Raw genomic sequence first — 20,390 nt, forward strand, 5'->3', positions numbered from 1 at the left:
CACTTTTACCAAACATAGTTACTTGACACTTGTCCACATTGAATTTAGATATATTTAATACAGCTTTTGCATGATTTCTAGCAATTTTAAATTGGTAGAGTGATTCAGATGTTTTTTATTTTAAGTAAGAGTTATATGCTAATGACTTTTGGGCTGTTGCTCTGGCACAGTTGCCATCAAACCATTTTGGAGAGTTCGATCTTTTAGTGAACTGCTGACTAGGTATGAGTAAATCCATACCAGCTAATAATTATTAAGTCACAAATGTGGGACTGGGTAGAATTGGGATCACTAGAGAAGAAAGACTGCCATGGAATGTCAGCAAGGTAATTTCTAAATCCATCCCAGTCTGTCCTATCAAAGTGCCATCGGGTCACCCTGACAGGTTCAGAACGGGGAGGTGTGGGAGGGTTAACTAATGAGGCTTTGATGAGATTGTGGTCAGAGGATCCAAGTGGTGACAGTACCTCTATCCTGTATTGATCTGGATTATTTATCAAGAATAAATCCAAGAGATGGGCATTATGGTCAGGATTATCAGGTATTCTGATACCTCACCCAGTTGGTTGCTTTACCAACTGGGTGAGATTAAACGATTCTGCAAACAGCTCGCACTCTAGACCGGCGTCGTCAGTCTAGGCAGAATGCAATAACCATTCAACATTATGTATGTTAAAATCACCCAAAATGGTAATTTCGGTGCCAAGGGCAAGGTTAAGGTTACTCAACTGAGTGGATATGGAATCAAATACACTGGGTTCCGAAGAAGCATTGGGGGAACAATAAATTACACAAATATATTTAGTAATGTTTTGACAATTTAGTTTATATATGAGTTATTTAAGAGGAGCCTGTGGAGTCACATGGAAAGACAAGCTGACGAATAAGGATATAAAGGAGCGTTGTGGCGTGGATGTGGATGTGATAGGAAGCGTTATGAGGAACACACTGAGGTGGTTTGGCCATGTGGAGAGGATGGAGGGTGAAAGACTGACGAAGAGAGTGTATGTGAGTGAGGTGGAGGGGGGAAGAGAGAGGGGGAAGCAGAGGATGAGATGGAGGGATGGGGTGGAGAGGTATTTGAGAGAGAGGGGTGTGAGTTGGGAGCAGGGCAGTGAAATGGCGGTGGACAGAGGGATGTGGAGGCGTTTTGTTTGTGGCCACCCCAAACGGGATTGAAGCGTCTGGCAATAGATAGATAGATGCTTGATTATAAGTTTGTTAACTGGTGTCTCAAAAACTTTGCCAAGAATGGAAGTTATTGCAATTGGTCTATAGTTTGATGGATCAGAAGTTTCTCCCTTTTTAGGAACAGGATGGATATTTGCTTCTTTCCAAGGGGCTGGAAAAACTTGAGGTACGGATGCATAAGCGGAAAAATTTTGCCAATACAGGAGCCAACACTGAGGAGTAATTTTTAAGTACTATTGAAGGAATTTCATCTGGACCAGTAGCTTTGTCTGCTGAGAGATTCTGTAATACAGCTTGTACGTATCTGGTGTGAATCATGAAAGGAGGTATTTGAGGGCAATCCAAATCTAGTACAGGAATATTGTAATTTTCTGTATTTAGAGTTGAGTTTGCTGAAATAATGTCAACAAGAAGTTTGGCTTTTCCACGTGGGTCACTTACTAGATTTCCATTAGGGGACTGTAAAGGTGGAATGGAAGAGGAGGTAGTGAAGTTAGTTTTGAATGAATTAAGGGTTGACCAGAATATTTTGTTATCATTTGGGTTGTTAAGTGGTTTGTTAGGCTGTCTATGCAGAAAGTTTGATTTCGAAAGATTGATGATAGTTTTAGCATGGTTTCTGATATTTCTATAATAGTTAAAGGCTTCTTTGGTTTTGGTCCTTGTATAAGTGTTATAGGCTATTGTTTTATGTTCTGTTACTCTAGCACAATTGTGGTCAAACCATTTAGGAGAATTACATCTTTTTCTGTAACTATGATGGGGAATGAATGTTTCCATGCCGACTTTAATGAAATCCTTTATGTGGCCCAATGTGGAATTTGCATCTTGGGAGAAAAAGGAGGTCCAAGGAACATCCATGAAAAAATTATGGAGTCCCTCCCAGTCTGTCCTGTTGTAGTGCCATTTAGACACCACGACCTGTTAAGAGCAGGAGGGTGTGGTAGGTGTTAAACTGGTGGCTTGAATCAGACAATGATCCGAGGATCCAAGGGGGGTCTTCACTTCGACACTATAATTATCTGAATTGGTTGTTAGAAATAAGTCCAATAGGTGGGGATTTTGATCGGGGTTGTCTGGTACACGGGTGGGTTCACTGGCTAAATGGTCGAGATTAAATGAGTCTGCAAATAGCTCGCATTCAAGACCAGAGTCATCAGTTCTGGCTGAATAAGTGAGCCAATCAACATTATGAACATTAAAATCACCCAGAATAGTAATTTCTGATGCAGTATTAATGCTAAGGACACTTAGTTGTGAAGGCAGAGAGTCAAATAAACTTGGCTCTGGAGGGGCATTATGGGAACAATAAACACAACAGATATACTTAATTTTACCAAAAGAATTTAATTTATATATGGAATGGTCGAAATAAGGACAATTAAATTTTTTAATCTTCTCCAGGGCAATTTCTGATTTAGCAAGGCAACATACGCCTCCTTTGGGTCTGAAATTTCGAATCAAGATATAACCAGGAAAATTAAATCTAGCTATATCGGAGGTGGAGCTTAAATCTAGCTAAATCAGAGGTGGAGCTTACTTGTGTCTCTGTCAAAAATAGCAGATCAGGGGATTCAAACTGGAGGAAATTTTGAACAGAACTGATGTTGAAGTGAAGTCCCCTAATATTGCAAAAGAAAATTTTACTGCACTGACGAGCAGATTTATGGCGCCGCAACACTGGAGGTGGCACAGTCACTTGATGACTGGGAGGGTCCTGTGCAAACGACCCAGCCCTGCCAGTGGTGGTCACCCGAGAAACCACAGCACTAATTCCCAGTATAGCAGCAGCCATGGTTCTTTTTATGGGGAAGTGAGCAAGGATGTGTTGTGAAATGTGTATGATATGTAATGACAAGATTGGTGTTTTGTGGAGAGACGATAGCTGGTTTAAAGCGATGTGATATAATGTGGATGTGTGTGTTGTGTAAAGAGAGCAGCCTGATGTCCTCTGATGTTTGAGGCAGAAAGATGTGTAACCAGCTACCAAGGCCTAGGAGAGAACATGGAATCCAGGCTATTCCCTGAGTCTCCCGTTACCTTGGTGGTAGTACTTCCCTGGGCGGGGCTGCCTACCCCTGCTACTCACAACAAAGATGAAGAAATGACTTCTGAACTCTTATTTAGCTAATCGCATTGTAACGTTGCGGACAAGCTATAAAAAAAAAAAAAGAGAGAGAAACGCTTCATATATACTAAATAAAAACAGCAGTCAGAAAAACTTAATATGTAGACTGGTTTCCTTTAGTATAAAAAAAAATGCTGACATCCACAGGCCGGTCACCTGCAGCAAATGGCAATTCAAGTCAGTGCTACCAACCGTCTGTTGACAAAGCAGACCGCACCAAAACTATAGTCTTTCAGCAGATACTTTCACAAAATTTCATGACATGACTTTTGTCTATGACTGTACAACATAGGGAGTTCAGGCCACTATGTGTCGTGCTGCTGACATGGGTTGGGTTGCCTGTTGGTGTGAGTAACTGATCCATGTGGCCCTGTCTGAAATACAAGCTTTATAAACATAACTGGACAGCGAAGTTCAATGTTTTGCAGTGTCATAAAGAAACAAGCTTTTCAATCGCAACATAATTACAAGGTTTGCAAACGTTCCTTTCACGCAATAGCTTGTTTGTGTAGTCTGAGAATTATTTACAAAAAGAGAAGCCTACTTTCAAGGGGGACTCAGCCACAGAGTATGTTGTCTTTCTTCTCACCATTTTATTTACCAGTATATATATATTTGGAGATATAAATTTGGTCAGCGCAACTGACTGTGCAGGTTTAAATATATTTAGACTTGTTCAGGCATGAGCCTAGTTTCTGTGTGTGGAGCATCTCGAAGTCAGTCTGCCTGTAGGTGCCAAAGTGTTAACTACTAACTCGTGTGTTGCTCTTTTCTTTATTATTATTCATTTTTTACACCATCGAGGTGCTTTCTCATGCTGCAGAACTGTCTCAATCATCCCAGTTCCTTTTGTTATGTATGTGGTGGGCTAACTCTTAAATCCCAAAAACGGAACTTTACACCATTTGTAAAAGAATGTAATGAACATTATTTCGGATGTAAAGTGGGTTATCAAGAGTTGGACACCTCACATTTGTTATGTGATGTGTGCAAGACTACTCACAGGATGGCTGAACTGTTCACGTCACATGCGATTTGATGTTCCAATGATTTGGAGGGAACCCAGTGATCACACATAGACTGCTATTGCTTGTACGTACAGCACGGGTCACTTCAAAAACAAAGAGCTTAGTGAAATACCATAATCTACCATCTGCAATGAGACCAGTTCCCCACAAAGCTGAACGTCCAGTTCAAAATCCTCCGGGGCATGTAACTTCAAGTGATGAGAAATCAAACGAAGCTGGAGCATATCATGTGGGAAAAGATAAAGAAATTTCTGATCCAACATTCCAGGCTACCTATTCTCCAATATAACCACATTTACCGTCACGAGGAGATATGAATGGCCTTGTTCATAACTTGGATTTATCTAAAAAGCAGGCTGAACTTTAATGTTCATTTTAAAGGGTTGGAATCTACTGCAGCGTGATACTAAAGATTGTTTTTTCTGCAGCCGTCATGATGATTTTAAAAAAATGATTCTCTCAAGATGATGGACTTGTGTTTTGTAAAGATGGTAATTCAGTCATGGGGGCTCTTGCTCATGAAGACTGTGGACGAGTGGTGCATACTCACTGACTTCTTAAAGTCAGTTTGAAAGCAGTCCTTCTTCATAACGGAAATAAATTTCCTTCCGTATCTATTGCACATGCTGTGGACATGAAACAGTAATACGACAACATGAACTTGCTTTTAGAAAAATCTCAGTATTAGAAATATGAGTAGAATGTCTGTGAAGATCTAATGGTCACTGCACTTTTGGTAGAGTTGCTGCTAGGTTACACAAAGTACTGTCGTTTTTCATGTGAGTGGGATGGTAAGGACAAGCAAAAATACATACAGAAGGACTAGCCAAAATGTACTTCCTCTTGTCCCAGAGAAAGTGTGCCTTCCTACTTTGCACATCAAGCTTGGACTTATGAAAAATGATGTTAAAGGGATGGAAGTAAGTTTCCCCAGATCAATGATGCCAAGATTAAAGAAGATATTTTTGTAGGCCCTCAGATCAGAGAACTATTAAGAGATGAGAGATCTGAAGGAGGGTTGACTGAAGTTAAGATAGCTGCTTGGCAGAGTTCCAAAAGTGTCTGCACAATTTGATTCAATGGGGGGGGAATAGCAAGGTCGAAAACTATCCTAATAATGTGTGACCTTCTTCAGTACACTTTTCTGATTACTTATTACTTCAGCATGTATCACAATTTACGTGTCTTTCTCACTGTGAATGCATTATCTTACATTTACTTGAAGATAGGTACAACCTGATTTCATTATGTACAGTCCTGGCACTTACAAGAAGGTATTTACAACTTGACTTCACTATATAGTCCTTACACTTACAAGAAAATATTAACAACTTACATATACATGAAAAATATTTACAAAATGCCTTCACTATGTACAGCACTGGGTGAGGCACACAGGCAGAGTGAGGCAGAGCGAGCGTGAGGAGGGGGGAGCAAGTGAGTGTATGGCCTTGACAGCCTGGGAGATGGTAGAGGAACAGTTACCTTACATGCCTGCCAGTTTTTACCCGTGAATCTTGAAAAATGCGGTCACAGTGAAGTTGTTTATTTTAAACCGTTTTAAAAAGGCACTGGCACTGGCTGCGGAATTATGTCAGTTGTTTTAGAATGGCACTGGCATGCGGCAGGTTAAAGATTCATTTTTTGGACTCTCACTTGGACTTTTTTTGCAGAAAACCTGGGCATGGCAAATAATGAACACATTGAGCTTTTTCACCAGGACATTTCTATCATGGAAAAGCATTATCAAGGCAACTGGAGACCCAGTATGCTGGCTGACTACTGCTTGACTCTTAAGAGAGACATACTTGAGGCAAAGTACCACAGAAAATTATACAAGGGTACTTTTTAACTATAATATTGTAGTTTTTAATAAGTTTGTAAAGATATGGGTTTTTAAAAATTAAATTGAACATCACTAAAAATCCTTACCTGATGGAGATATTTTGCAAATATAATTGGATTCAACAAAAAAATACTATTAGATTTATATATATTCATCTACGGGACAGGATATTTATTTATTTATTTATTTTTTTGTCCTCTAGTGTTATGCCCATCCAGGTCCATGACTACCATTTCATGTTTAGTCAGGCCCATCACATCCATTTCGGTCTAGTGACATGTCAGGTCGATGTTTTTTTTTTTTTTTTTTTTTTTTTTTTTTTATGTGTTCGACTCAGGGCATAGGCTTCACAGCCTGCTATCAAGGCCCAGTAGTCCTCCTACATACCGTACACCTCCACATGTCACCACTTCGGCGCTAACACCCACCGTCCATATTGAATACATGCTAGGGCTGTCTCATACAGGACTGGTGTATTGGTATTAGCGGGGGTATTTTTACGACATGTCGGCGGGTCTTCTGGTTGATCAGTAAAGCCTGACTTAATGAAATTCAAATCCTTAAACTGTTCCCTGCCCCAGCGGGGATTTGAACCTGGGTCCGTTAAAACGGCAGGCCACCTCTCTACCAATTGAGCCACGCCTCCCCCGATGTAAGATTATTTATGTTCATTTAGGTCATTCCAAGTCCAGTTATACTCATTCAGGACAATTTAGGACAGATTAGGTTCCCTCGGGTCAATTTATAATCATCGTGCTTCCTTATATCCAATCCAGTATGGTCAGATAAATTAAGAAGTATTCAGAAACAGTTAAATTTATTCAGAACCAGTTAGATTTAATCAGAACCAGTTAGGTTTATTCAGGACCAGTTACGTTTAATCATATTCAGGACTGGTTAGGGCTTTTCAGGACCAGTTAGGTTTAATCCGAACCAGTTAGGCATATTCAGGGCTAGTTAGAATTGTTAATGACCAGTTAGGTTCATTTACAGTGAAATTTATTCAGGACCAGTTAGATTTATTGAAGGCCAGTTTAGTATATTCAGTGTCAAATAGGTTTATTAAGGGCTAGTTTGGTATATTCAAAGTCAGGTTTATTCAGGGCCAGTTTGGTTTATTAAGGGTAAGTTAGGTTTATTAAGGGTCAGTTTGGTATATTCATGGTCAATTAGTATTAAGGGTCAGTTTGGTATTATAGTCAGGGTTAGTTTGGTTTGGGATCACTTTGGTATATTCAGGGTCAGTTAAGTTTATTTAGGGCCAGTTAGGATTGTTAACCCCTCCGTGGCCGCCGGCGTCCAATGACGTTTGGCCGATCAATGGCCGCAGGCGTAGTTTGAGCATGGCCTATATAAAACTGCAAAAATTTTTGGGAAGTGAACGAACATTCTGAACTTCTTCACACTGACCGACACTACACTCCCATACACCTCATCAAGCAGTTCAAAGCCTGCTGCTGTGATGAGTGGATTTTCGATTTTTTCGCTCCTAGCCATGCCTAAACAAGCACAACTACACCCATTATCTCGACCCAGGCAGAAAATATCATCTTTGTCCTCTCTTGCAAATCACACACAACCACCTGCTTACGATTATGAAGTAATACTGACACATGCAAAAAAGACATGATAATAAGTGTAAAATACATTTTTGTCTTGGTATCTTTACCTATTTGCTCAGGTTTGTTGTAATGGTTTGGATCATTCGATGCAGTGCAACTTGTAGAAAACTGTGAAAACCTTCGGGAAGTGAACGAAAATCTGGGACATGAGATTGACCTTGACTTCACCCTCTCACATATTTATCATCTGTCAGTTCACCATCTGCTGTCATGACGAGTGGATGTACGATTTTTTCGCTCGTGGCCATGCCTAAAAACACATAGTTACACTCATTATCTCGACCCAGGCAGAAAATACAATCTTTTTCCTCTCTTGCAAAACACATACAACCACCCTGTTTACGAGACAGCAATATATATTTTGAAAATAGCAAGGTTAAATGATAAAGATGAATGTAAAATGATAGAGAAGATGAACATGTTATTACAGAAAAAATACCTTTTCCCCCGACTGTGAACTTATTTATTTCTGCTTTGTATCGGTGTTCGTAATAATTAAACTTCTGAAACTGCATTACGATTCTATTTTTAGCCATGCTCGTGGTGTGGGAGCTCGAAGTTGCGACTCAACCTCCACGTTGCTAATCGAATCTGACCCTCCACTTTATTCTCCTGTGGCAGAGTCTAACCTTGGAGGACGTGCAGTTTTCTCATTTAGGACCGAAAATTCAACTCTTTCGCTCCCTTTTCCAAGCATGGGCACAACGATAACCTAAAAAATAACTCGAAACAGCCATAAACATATATCAAAAAAGTGAAAAAGTATTCATAATTTTTTTTTCCAGCCATTCCTAACAGATAATGTACTGAAATCATTCGATATCATCATATCCCATATATGCACAGTATATCAGCATCATTCGTATTGTTTTGGGAGTTAAACAACAACAACAACACCTGCCCAGTTGCGTTGCGGCACGCCCCTGGGCAGCGACATCGGTTGCCGATATTTCTGCAACTTCTGCACTCCATTGTAAGCAATAAAATGCGTCTAGACGGATATCGGTTGCCAATATTTCTGCAACTTCCACACTCCATTGCAAGCAATAAAATGCGTCTAGGAAGCTGGGATTTACACAGTTAGGTGCATCTGAACTTTTTCTTCAGTATGGAAAAAAAAAAAAAAATCGAAACTTCAAAAAATTGCCCCGGCGTCGGCCTAACGTGCACGGAAAATTCCAGGCCTTCGGCCACGGAGGGGTTAAGGGTCCGTTAAATTAACTAAGGTTTATTACTGCCAACTGAGAGCTAATCAAGTCCACGACATATACTCTTGTCTAGTACAGTACAAGTCCCATTATTCGGCATCTATGGGACCAGGATGATGCCGAGAAATTAGATTTGCCGAATAATCAAAAACCTACCCACTCAGTACCTTAAATATATTGGAGAACACTTATCACCACTTATGGTACGGTATTACAGCTGTGTTTGGAGAGAGTACTGTATACTGTACAATACTGCAATCAATACAGTACTATACCTGAATCTGAAATATATATATATATATATATATATATATATATATATATATATATATATAACATGTACAAGGGTAATGACACAGTAGGCCTACAAGTCAGATAACACTTCCTGGATGGCCGAAATGATACGGATTATTACCTACCAGCTCAGTACATCACTTGTATTGGTGAACTCATCACTACTTATATTATTACAAATATGTTTGGAGTGAGGACTGTATACAGTACTTTTTCCGAACAAAATAAAATAGTCGGAAAATTGCATAAAATAAAGGGATCCGAACTGGTAAGGTCTTTCTGATGAAAGTCGTAAATTACATTTAGCACTCACTCTTTTGTTCGTTTTTTTTTTTTACATGTGAAAGGAGAGTACTGATGGAAACAGTAATGTATTCCATGAACCCCTTAATAACCTCCGACATTGAACAACCCTTTAAAGTACCGATGTCGAGTTAGTGAGCTATGGAAAACTGTGAACAATTATGGGAATGGAACGAAGGTCACTGGTTTGTTTACACGACTGTATGCTACGATTCCAAGCAGTCAGGGGGTCAGTTAATCTCAGATGTTTTCGCCAATTTGGTAAATGCACCGTAACTTTATCAATTCTCCAGTCAATCATAGCGAATCATAGCTTGGGTTTAGGGAGCTAAATAACACATTTCTAGGTGCGCCAGACGATTATCTTCACATCTTATAAGAAAATGGAAGAAATTAAATCCCTTTCTGAGTACGTAAAGTTCTTCCATTCTTCTGAAATCAATTTATTATTCTTAAAGATGGGAAGATAATCGTCTGGCTCACCTAGCAATGTGTTATTTAGCTTCCTAAACCCATGCTATGATTCGCTATGAGTCACGGAAAGATTGATAAAGTTACGGTGTATTTACCAAATGGGCGAAAACATCTGAGATTAACCGACCGCCTAACTGCTTGGAATCGTAGCGTAGTCATGTAAACATACCACTGACCTTCGTTCCCTCCCCATAATTGTTCAGTTTTCTTTATAGCTCACACTAACTTAACATCACTGACATCGGTACTGTAAAAGGTTGTTCAGTGCTGGAGGTTATTAAAGGATTAATGGGATATATTACTGTTTGCATCAATGCTCTCTCTTTCACGTTAAGCACAAAAACAAACAAAAGAATGAGCACTAAATGTACGTTTAACTTTCATCAGAGAGACCTTAGCAATTCATATTCCTCCAGTTTATTTTTAAGTATTTTTCTGACTTTAGGTTAGGTTAGGTTTGGTTAAATTATAAGGTACAGTTAAACTCGGCTAGGTTAGGTTCAGTTAAACAGGACAGTCCCTTCCACCATTATGCTGAGGAATAAAAATACTAGAGCTGTCACAGCCGTACAGCTAAAAACAACGGGGAAACTGATTTAACAAGCAACATATATTTATGGGTAATGCATTACAGTGTCAGTGGTTCGTGGGCTACTCAATTACCGGTGTCATTTTCAGGAAGGCATCAAGAATGAAAGAATTTCAAGAATTAGCATGGAGGCTTGGAACGTAACCCTCGCTAATTTGCTGGGGGTGGTTACTGTAGTGTATGATACTGTGCAATATTGTAATCAATACAGTACTATACCTGAATCTGAATAAAAATATAGAAATTAGTGAACATACAGAAGTGTAATGAAACATTAGGCCTACAAGCCACAGATAACACTTCGTAGACTGCCGAGATGATTCCGGACATCTGCCGAACAATCAATGATTTTCGTAAATGGGACTATTTCTCAAAACTGCCGAAATGTCGGATCTACCGAACAATCAGCTGCTGAATAATAGGACTTTTACTGTATAAGGTTATTAAAGGTTAGTTTGGGCCTAGTCTGGTCCAGTTAGGTCATCAAAATTCAGTCATGTCTTTCGCATCCATTCAGACTCGGTATAAAGTAATGCAGTTGCATCTACAGATATACAAGTCAGCTGAGATACAGACTACTCGTTTTGGTTCACTTAAGCTACCTCATCCTACCTCGGGGTGGGAAAAAGTGGCGAGAAGACGACGTTGACGCTGATGATGATGCGAAGTTTAGACCAAAGCAGATTAGTTCATGACTATTTCCGACAACTTAGGTCATATCAAGTTACTCGAGGTTCATCAGGTCGATTTGGGTCACCAAAGGTCAGTTTAAGTCTTGCTTGTGAAGGCTTGTACACAAAATCGGTCTTTTAGTATGATGGTTCTGATTTTTCGGGTTCTTTTAGATGTCTTGAGGTATATTTGATCAAATCACATCGATAACGATCGTTCGCGGTCATACATATTGAGTCATATCCCCAAAATTTGTCCTGTCGGTGATTTTTTTCATTACTTTTTAAAAGACTATGTCGATTCTAGTCTGCCGGGACTTCATTGTTGAGACAGAGAGGAGTGGGCGGGATGCACTGCAGTGACGGTAAGTAGTGTGGCGCAGTGGGGGGTGGTGTTGTACAGTACGTCCTCTGTTAGTCAAGATAGCTATTACGATGATATTTGCATCAGAGCAAAAGTGGGAGAATTGATTGGAAAAATGCTGGCAAGATGCGCTAGGAGGTGGTGAGTAGTAAGAATTCTGTGGATAGTATATACTGTGAAGGTGGATTATTTAAGAAGCTGAGGCGGTGCTAGTCTAGAGTGGGGGAGCAAAGAAATATGTGAGGTGCGATGACTGGAGTGGGTGAAGTTGATATAGTGGGCTAACGTCGTGGTGGGCGGCAAGGTGAGACGGACACACCCTTGCGAAAATGGATAATGTATGACTGGCAGTGGGAACAGATTAATTTTAAAAATGGAATCTTGTGGAAGGGTACTAAAATTGTGTGGAGGGTGGAGAGGATGAGTGGGATGAACAGGGATGGTGATGGGTGGTGGAGCAGGGCAGGATGAGTACACCTTATAAATAGGAGGTTGTAAGAGGGGTGGGATTAATGGTGGGAACAGATTTTTCATAAATGTTCGATATCTGTATGTGCGGGTTGGAGAAAGAATATGATGGGTGATGGGGATGCACGGTGGGGGAGTAGGAGGGATGGGTTAGGAAACTGAGGGTGGTGCGGTAAGTCTGTGGTAATATACACTGTGAAATGGGTGTGTACGTTAACTCGCACACCCATAAAGATCATTTCACTCAAACTTTTCTGAAGTATAAAAACGTATTCATGTAAATTCATAAACCTTGCGTTCACGAAGCTGATGGAAAACGATTAAAAATGATATTAAAACAATTAACTGCTATGGACTCTTGTTGACAGCAAAAACCAGTTAATGTCGTTTAGAAATACTCTTCAAGCTTTACGATAGCACCCACCCTAGCCTCACCTCCCCTACCTCTGTCGATCCCATCGTGTTGGTCTCACAAGTGACGGCCGTAATTAATCTGTCGTCTCAGCCTGGGGTGTAGGGGGTCGGGTAATTGAGGTGTCTGTTCTCTCTCTCTCTCTCTCTCTCTCTCTCTCTCTCTCTCTCTCTCTCTCATCACTGAGGCCGTAATTGTGGCTACTCAGCAACAAATCTTAGATTTTATTGGTGGAGGCGGAGACATGCACTCCCTGAGTGCTTTTTAGTTACTGTTTTTTTTTTCTTCTGACATTGGCTGTAATATGACTGCCTAATGCTAATCCTGATATGTGAGCATTATACTCTTTTGGTAATATGATTACCTGATAATTTTATTGCTTGATCTTGTATTATGACTTCCTGAATTGGTTTCTAGTGTCTGACGTATGTCTGAAGTTATTGTGATGTCTGGTATTACGAAGCTGTTGATAATATGACTTGCTGATGATATTTTGAATGATCTTTTGACATTATGACTGCATGAAGCTGTTCTGTGTGATCTTACGACGGTGATGATAGAATGAGTATCTCATAATGTATTATTGTGTAATCTTATGACGATGGCAATATTATAACTTATAGCTGTGCGTCAGTGTCAATGACATCCTCACCGAAGAAACGTCAATGATAAAACCTTCATCCAGTACGGATTCATTACTATTGTCAAAAACGGCTATGAATTTCCAGTGTGTTATATGCAACAAAGTTTTATCAATGGGGTGCATGAAATTAAACTTTCTCAAGCAACATTTGTGTAGTCGTCATCCGAATCTGAAAAGTAAGAATCCTTCCTTCTTCAAGCCAAAGGAAGAAGGATTGAAGAGAGTTTACTTTGATCGTGAGGAACAGTTTAATCAACAAAATGAATCTGGGTTGTCGGCAGTATACGTGATATCACTGGGAACTGCACAAGGAAAAAAAACTCACATCACTGCAATGATGTTAACTGTCCTTTGCCCAAGGGTATAGTCCTCTGTGTTATTGAATGTGATGCTGAGCAGATCACATATGTACTATTTTCAAATGATACAGTTCATTGAGGAATATTAGAAATGTCTGATGATGTCAAACAACAAGTGATTGCTAAGTAAAAGGGGGATCTTTAGGCAAATTTGCAAACCAGCTTGATGAGTCGACTGGCGTGGCTGCTTGTGCCCAACTCCTGGTGTTTCTACGATGCATCATTGTGGAAATTCGAAGGAGGATTTCTTGTTCTGTCATGCTTTGGAGTCAACTACAAGAGATGAAGACATTTTCCATGAGGTCTGAACATTTTTAGAGGCTGAGGACTTTCTTGGAATAATATATGTTTTTGCACAACTGACGGAGTACCACCAATACTTGGTCGTCAATCAGGGTTTCAAGGAATGAATGAAGTGAATCCTTAAACAAGGCATCTTCACTGTATGCATCATAGGTATGCTATGGCATCTATATCAATCCAGTCAAAGTTAAGATTAATACTTGATTATGTGCACATTTTAAATACCAGCAAATCAAGTGCCCTAAATATATGACTCTTCCACTTACTGTGACAAGAGTTTGGAGCAGATGAAGACGAAGGTTCATTGATTGTCGCAGGGGAATGTGGTATCGAGAGAACAGTCACTGAAGGAGGAGCTTTCTGAATTCTTCAAACGTGACATCAAGACAAAGTTGCTGGAGTTCACCTATAAATTGTCGAACAGCCATTGGTTTCAGAAGGTGGCCCATTTGGGGGACATATTCTTGTGTCTAAACTCGTGAAATGAATCCCTTCCAGGCCGTTTTATCACTGTAATTGATTTTATGGACAAATTAACATCATTCAACTTGAAGCTGGCGCCGTGGAAGGGAAGGTCAAATACTAAAATCTTAACATATCTTTCTTCCCTGCAGAGATGCAGTCTTATTTACCCGAACTGAGCGAGTCGTAAGAAAAACTTATTAGAAAATAATTAATTGTTAATGTGCACCTTCTCCCAGGTAACAATAAAAAAAGACAGGGCAAACACCACAGGGTGCATAGTCTCACTCACCCTCCAACTCCACACACGCGAGTCCCTTTGTGCAACCCTCCAGGCAGTGACTCTTCCCACTCTAAGGATCCCCTGACAAGAGTGATCGACCTGCTCCAGCCATGAGTTACGTGGCCTTCCCCTTGGCCTCCTCAACCCTGGGTTTACTCATTCAGAGATCACCCTGTGATCAGCCTCAGGAAAGAAAGCCATGTGCCAACATATTTCGAGCTGGTATTGACGTAGTATGTGGATAATAGGCCTAGATTCAGTCTCATGGAACAGTTGCTCATTATGCATCCAGTGATATCCCATGATCCTGCAAAGACATTAAGTACCAAAGGAGTCAATTTGCCACATGAAGTCCATGTCTCACACTCAAGAAGTAAGACAGGGAGCACCAGCTCCTTGAAGATGCAAACCTTCGTCCTTCTACACAAATAATAACAGCACCAAATACACGAACTGATTAAATCCATAATCCTGTAGGCCAGACCAATGCAACAAGAGATCTCACTGTCTGATCCACTGTTATTAAGGACCACACTATCAAGATAAATGAATCTTTCCAAGACTTCTATATCCTCACCAGATGCATGGACATCTGAACTGCATCATCCAATGAGCCACCGATGCCTGGACCTTGCTCTTGGCCCAAGAGACCTTTAATCCCAATGGCTTTGCATTCTCAGGAAATTCTTCGAGGGCAGTCAATAGTATCTCCAGCGACTCAGCTAGGACAACTGCATGTTCAGCAAAGTCAAGGTCGGTAACCCTGAAACTGCCAATTGATACCCCACAGTGACTTTGACTCACAGCCTGGTCCAGTACCCAGTTGATACATGTTTTGGATAGTGTGATGGCAAGGACACACCACAACTTATTGGGAAGAAGTCATATGTCCCCCACCACCACACTTGACCGCACTCTCAGTGTTTGGGTACAAGCCAGCAATCAGTTCGATTATCCATTCGGGGATCCCACAGAGTCACTGGAGTTTTTACCTACCAACAAAGCTCCAGACATAGATGGAATCCCGCCAATTGTTTTGAAAAAGTGTTCCCCAGAACTTGCCTCTGTTCTTGCTAAATTATTCAGACTATGCGTACGTACTTCTTCATTCTCTAATTCGTGGCAAGAAGCCAATATCCACCCAATTCCAAAGAAAGGAAGTTCCTCTAACCCCTCTGATTACAGACCAATAGCTGTCACATCTTCTCTTGGTAAGGTTTTTGAAACTGTAATTAATAAGCACATAGTTAAACATCTTGAATCCAACAACTTAATTAGTGATAGACAATATGGTTTTCGCCAAGAAAGATCCACCATGAACATACTTCTTCTCCTAACTCATATCATCCATCAATCAGTTGACCTACATGGTGACACTCATGTAGTAGCCCTGGATATTTCTAAAGCTTTCGACAGAGTATGGCACCATTCCCTGTTGTCCAAACTTCCTTGCTATGGACTAAACTTTTTTGTTCCTTTGATTTCCTCATATCTCAACAATAGAAAAATAAGTGTAAAAGTAGATGATGTATATTCCACTTTCCACTCAGTTAACGCCGGCGTGCCGCAGGGGTCAGTTCTGGCACCAACCCTGTTCCTCGTTCATATTAATGATCTCTTGTCTGTCACCCACAATCCCATCCATTCATATGCAGATGACTCAACACTTCATAGCTCATTCACACTCAGACATCCATTTGCAAAGTCCGATATCTCTTACTCTCACCTCAGTACAGCCATCTCTTTAAATCAAGACTTATCCACGATCAGTGAATGGGGACAAAACAACTTTGTCTCATTTAATGCTAGTAAAACTAAATATATACAATTTACTAACAGACAAATATTGCCAGAATCGTATATTACCTTCAATGCTACAAATATTCCCATTTGCAAAAGTATTGAAAATCTCAGTGTCTCGCTTAACAATTGCCGTCAGCTGGACCTCTCATGTCAGATCACTTGCTAAAACTGCCTCAAAGAAACTTGGATTATTGTACAGAGTCCGTAACTTCTTCATTGACGAGCAGTTACCGTAGTTATAATTTATAAGAGTCATGTGCGCTCTCAGCTTGAATACTGCTCACCCTTGTGGAGCGGATGTGGAGAGGTTGCATTAAAACAAGTAGACAAAACTCAGAACAAAGCTGTCAGAATTATTAATAACCCTGCTATTACTAATAAACTACCTCCCCTACAAGTAAGAAGGAATGTTGCCTCCCTTGCATTATTTTACAGATATTTATACAGCAAATGCTCAGACGAAGTTGCGTCCATGGTGCCACCTCTCCATGCCTTCCCTTGTGCTACACGGGCAGCTGGCAGTGCTCATGACTGGAATGTCACTCATCCATACTGCAGAACTTCTGCCTATCAGAATTCTTTCATTCCCTGAACTGCATCTCTCTGGAACTCGTTTCCCCACGAGTTGTTTCCCTCCAGACTTCAACCTTCTGCTGTTCAAGTCTAACTGTTACAGATATTTAATGAACAGCGAACACCAGTATCTGGTGCATGGATTTTTTTTTTTATTCATTTTTTTTCCTTCCTTTCTTCTGTTATTTAAAGAAAAAAATGGTACTTCCAGATTTGCTGAGTCAGATTTGCTGAGTCAAATGCCTTCTTGAGACCCACATTGGCTGCTATCAGAACTTGTTGAAACTTAAGATAGCATTCCACAAGAACTCAAAGAGCTAGGATATGGTCAACAGTAGACTACGTGGGCATGAATCTTAATTGCTCAAGCTTTTGAAACTTTAGCAAATTGTCCTGGATATGCATCAGGAGAATGTGAGCAAGAACTTTGCCTGCCACACTGAGCACTGCAGTTACACGGTAGTTACTACAATCATGTTCTCCTTTTTCTTTCCAGGTAGGGGTGACCAAACCACTTTGTCCTGATTAATGATACCAGTCTGCCAAATGGCTTTTATGACTGCATGTAACCCCCTGATCATGCCATCACCCTCGGCTTTGATCAATTCTGCTGGGATGTCACAAACACCAGCTGCTCTACCACTTTCCAGCTTAGCCACTGCTTTCATATTTCGTCCAGAGAAGGCATGGTTATGTCAGTTGGTGGGACAGCAGTCAATGATTGTACACCAGCCAACAGAAGCTCTCCACTGGAAGGTTGAGCCACATACAATTGCCCAAACGACTCACCCCAGTGAGCTCTATACTCACTTGCCCCCAACACGAGCTGTCCACCTACTGTCAGAACAGAGTTAACCTGCGAGATGAGTCTGGAATGGAGCTTCTTCAGGGCTTCGTAGGTGGGTCAATGGTCATGTGCATGAAAACGGCCTTCCACCTCCTCAACGTTTTCCCTGACATACCTCTTCTTGTCCCTTCTCAATGAAACTCGTGCCCATTGAGACAAAAGTCTGTGCTGTTTCCGATACCCAGCCAGTCTGGCAGCACGACTTTCCTCATATGTGGTCAGCATCCCCTGCGAGATGAATCCCCTCCTTGATCTCAAGCTTTCTCCATTAAACTCATCAGCTGCCGCCTAGATAGCATGCTTACAGGTAATCCATCATTCAGCAGGATTCTCAACAATACTGAGCACTTCAAGCCTATTTGAGACTTCCACTACATACTCATATGAACACTCCTCATTACTGAATTTCTCAAGATGGAACCTTTTTTGTTGGCATCTTGAGAATCTCTCAGTTTTTTGTAGTCTTTGGGTAGCAATAACAAGTCTGTGATCAGTACCAAAGAACTCTGCACTCCAGAGAATCCCACAGTTCTGAAGGATCCTCCAGTGAGTACTAACAAGAATGTGATCTATCTCCTTAGCAACCCCCTCAGTATTGGAATACCAGATCCAGCGATGAAGAATTGGCTACTGGAACCAGGATCCAGCAGTTCTTAACTTACGGGATTTTGTGAAATCGAGAAGGTAAAACTATTGGAATTCCTTGTTCCAGAGCCATGGGGACCTATACAATCACTGAAGCCCTCCCTTTCAGTTCCAGTAACTGAATTAAAGTCACCCAAGTCCAGGAGTGTATCCTGTGAGGGGCACTGTTCCAGAAAAGTGTCAAGTTTGGCGTAAAATAGCTCTTTCTGTTCATTATTATTCATCTCAGTTGGAACATACACTGCAATAAGAGAGATGAAGTCCAAGGAGTTCTTCAGTCTCACCAACATTATATGCTCATCATCTAGAGTAACCCTGTCGACACAAGAGTGAGCAGCAGTAGCCACGCCACCCCTAAGATGGGCACTATTGTCTCAGCCAGACCAGTAGTATGTGTAACCATCGCTGCTGATCTCACCATGCCTGGGTCCCCTCACTTCAGCAAGTGCAGTTATGCAGATCCCCAGTGACCCCAACTCTCATGTCAACGAAGGCAGTCAATCATCCTTTGAAAGGTTTTGAACATTCCAAGCCCTCACCGAAAGCTTTATCCAAAGGTTAAACCTGCACTTGGAGCCTCAGGCTCGTGCATCCTCTGCACAACCATGACACAAATCAAAAGCAGGGTCTGGGCAAGGGGATCCTCCCCCATCATCCGGGTGCTGGGGTACCGTAAGCTTTACGCAGAAACGATCATGGTGGATGTCAGCATGACTGGTCTGAAGATGCCCTGCCAGGTTGGCATCTGAGGGAGGACCCCCTGGCAAAACTGGGTCTGGGTTAGGCAACATGCACCGACCCTTATCCATCTCCTTTCTCTTGTTTTGTGTGAGGTTGTGTGTTTTTTTACATAGAAGGGATGCAACCCTCCCCCCCAACCTCCAAAGTCAGGAGAGGCTCACCATTAGCCTATAGACAGGGGTGTGGAATTCCGGACCATGGCTATCCAGGTTTTACCTCAGAGTTTTCCTTCTCCTTGATGGATTCCCAACCAGAGCAAACGAGCTCCACCTACCCTACTAGATGGCCGTTGGCATAAATTGTTCATCCGCCCTTTGACAGAACTTTTCATCCTGCAAGGTGTCTAGTCACCCTCCTTACTGTCCTAGACCAGTGGGGGTGGCAGTTTAGTCACCGACAATCTGATCTTACCCCGCCCCATCCCGGCCGATTTTCCACCACTGACCCCCCCCCAAATCCAGGCAGATTTTGGATTTGTTTTCTTTTGGCTCAAACCTCTGCTTTTGGTGAGAAACGATGGCAGATCACAGAAAAAGTGCTTACCTGAGACTAGAAATGGTCAAAACAGGTGAGCCACCGCGCACCTGGTACCGTATTCTGTACAGGCGCTAGGCTGTTGTCCTGTTTTCTATGGTTGAGGTATGTATTGGAAATCACTCAGAACTGGTAGATATTTATTAATTTGGAACAAAATAACATGTAGTTGAAGAATATATAGGCGAAATAAGCATTGTTCCATTGAGTGAGCATAGCGAAATCACCCAAATCGGTCACATATGATTCACTATGAGTGTTGTTTCAACATATTTTTCATTTTCTCTACTTACATAATACTTTTCTACTAACATTATACCAGTTTCCACTTTATAGAACTGTTATCACATATTTACAGGCCTTACAATTATATTTAGCGTAATAGTGCAAATTTACATAGTCAGCGAACTCTCTATGATTGTAGTTTCAACTTATATAACACTTTTCCACTAACATTATACCCGTTTCCACTTTATATAATTGTTATCACACATTTACAGGCCTTACTATTATATTGAGCATTATATTATGTCATATGTACAATGAAAGACAAAATTATCTTACCAATTCCGTCCAAATATAATTTACACCTGGTGAAA

The sequence above is a fragment of the Coenobita brevimanus genome, chromosome 113, assembly GCF_032717465.1.
Source record: "Coenobita brevimanus isolate Jiangsu-jjx chromosome 113, ASM3271746v2, whole genome shotgun sequence".
Taxonomy (NCBI): Eukaryota; Metazoa; Arthropoda; class Malacostraca; order Decapoda; family Coenobitidae; genus Coenobita; species Coenobita brevimanus.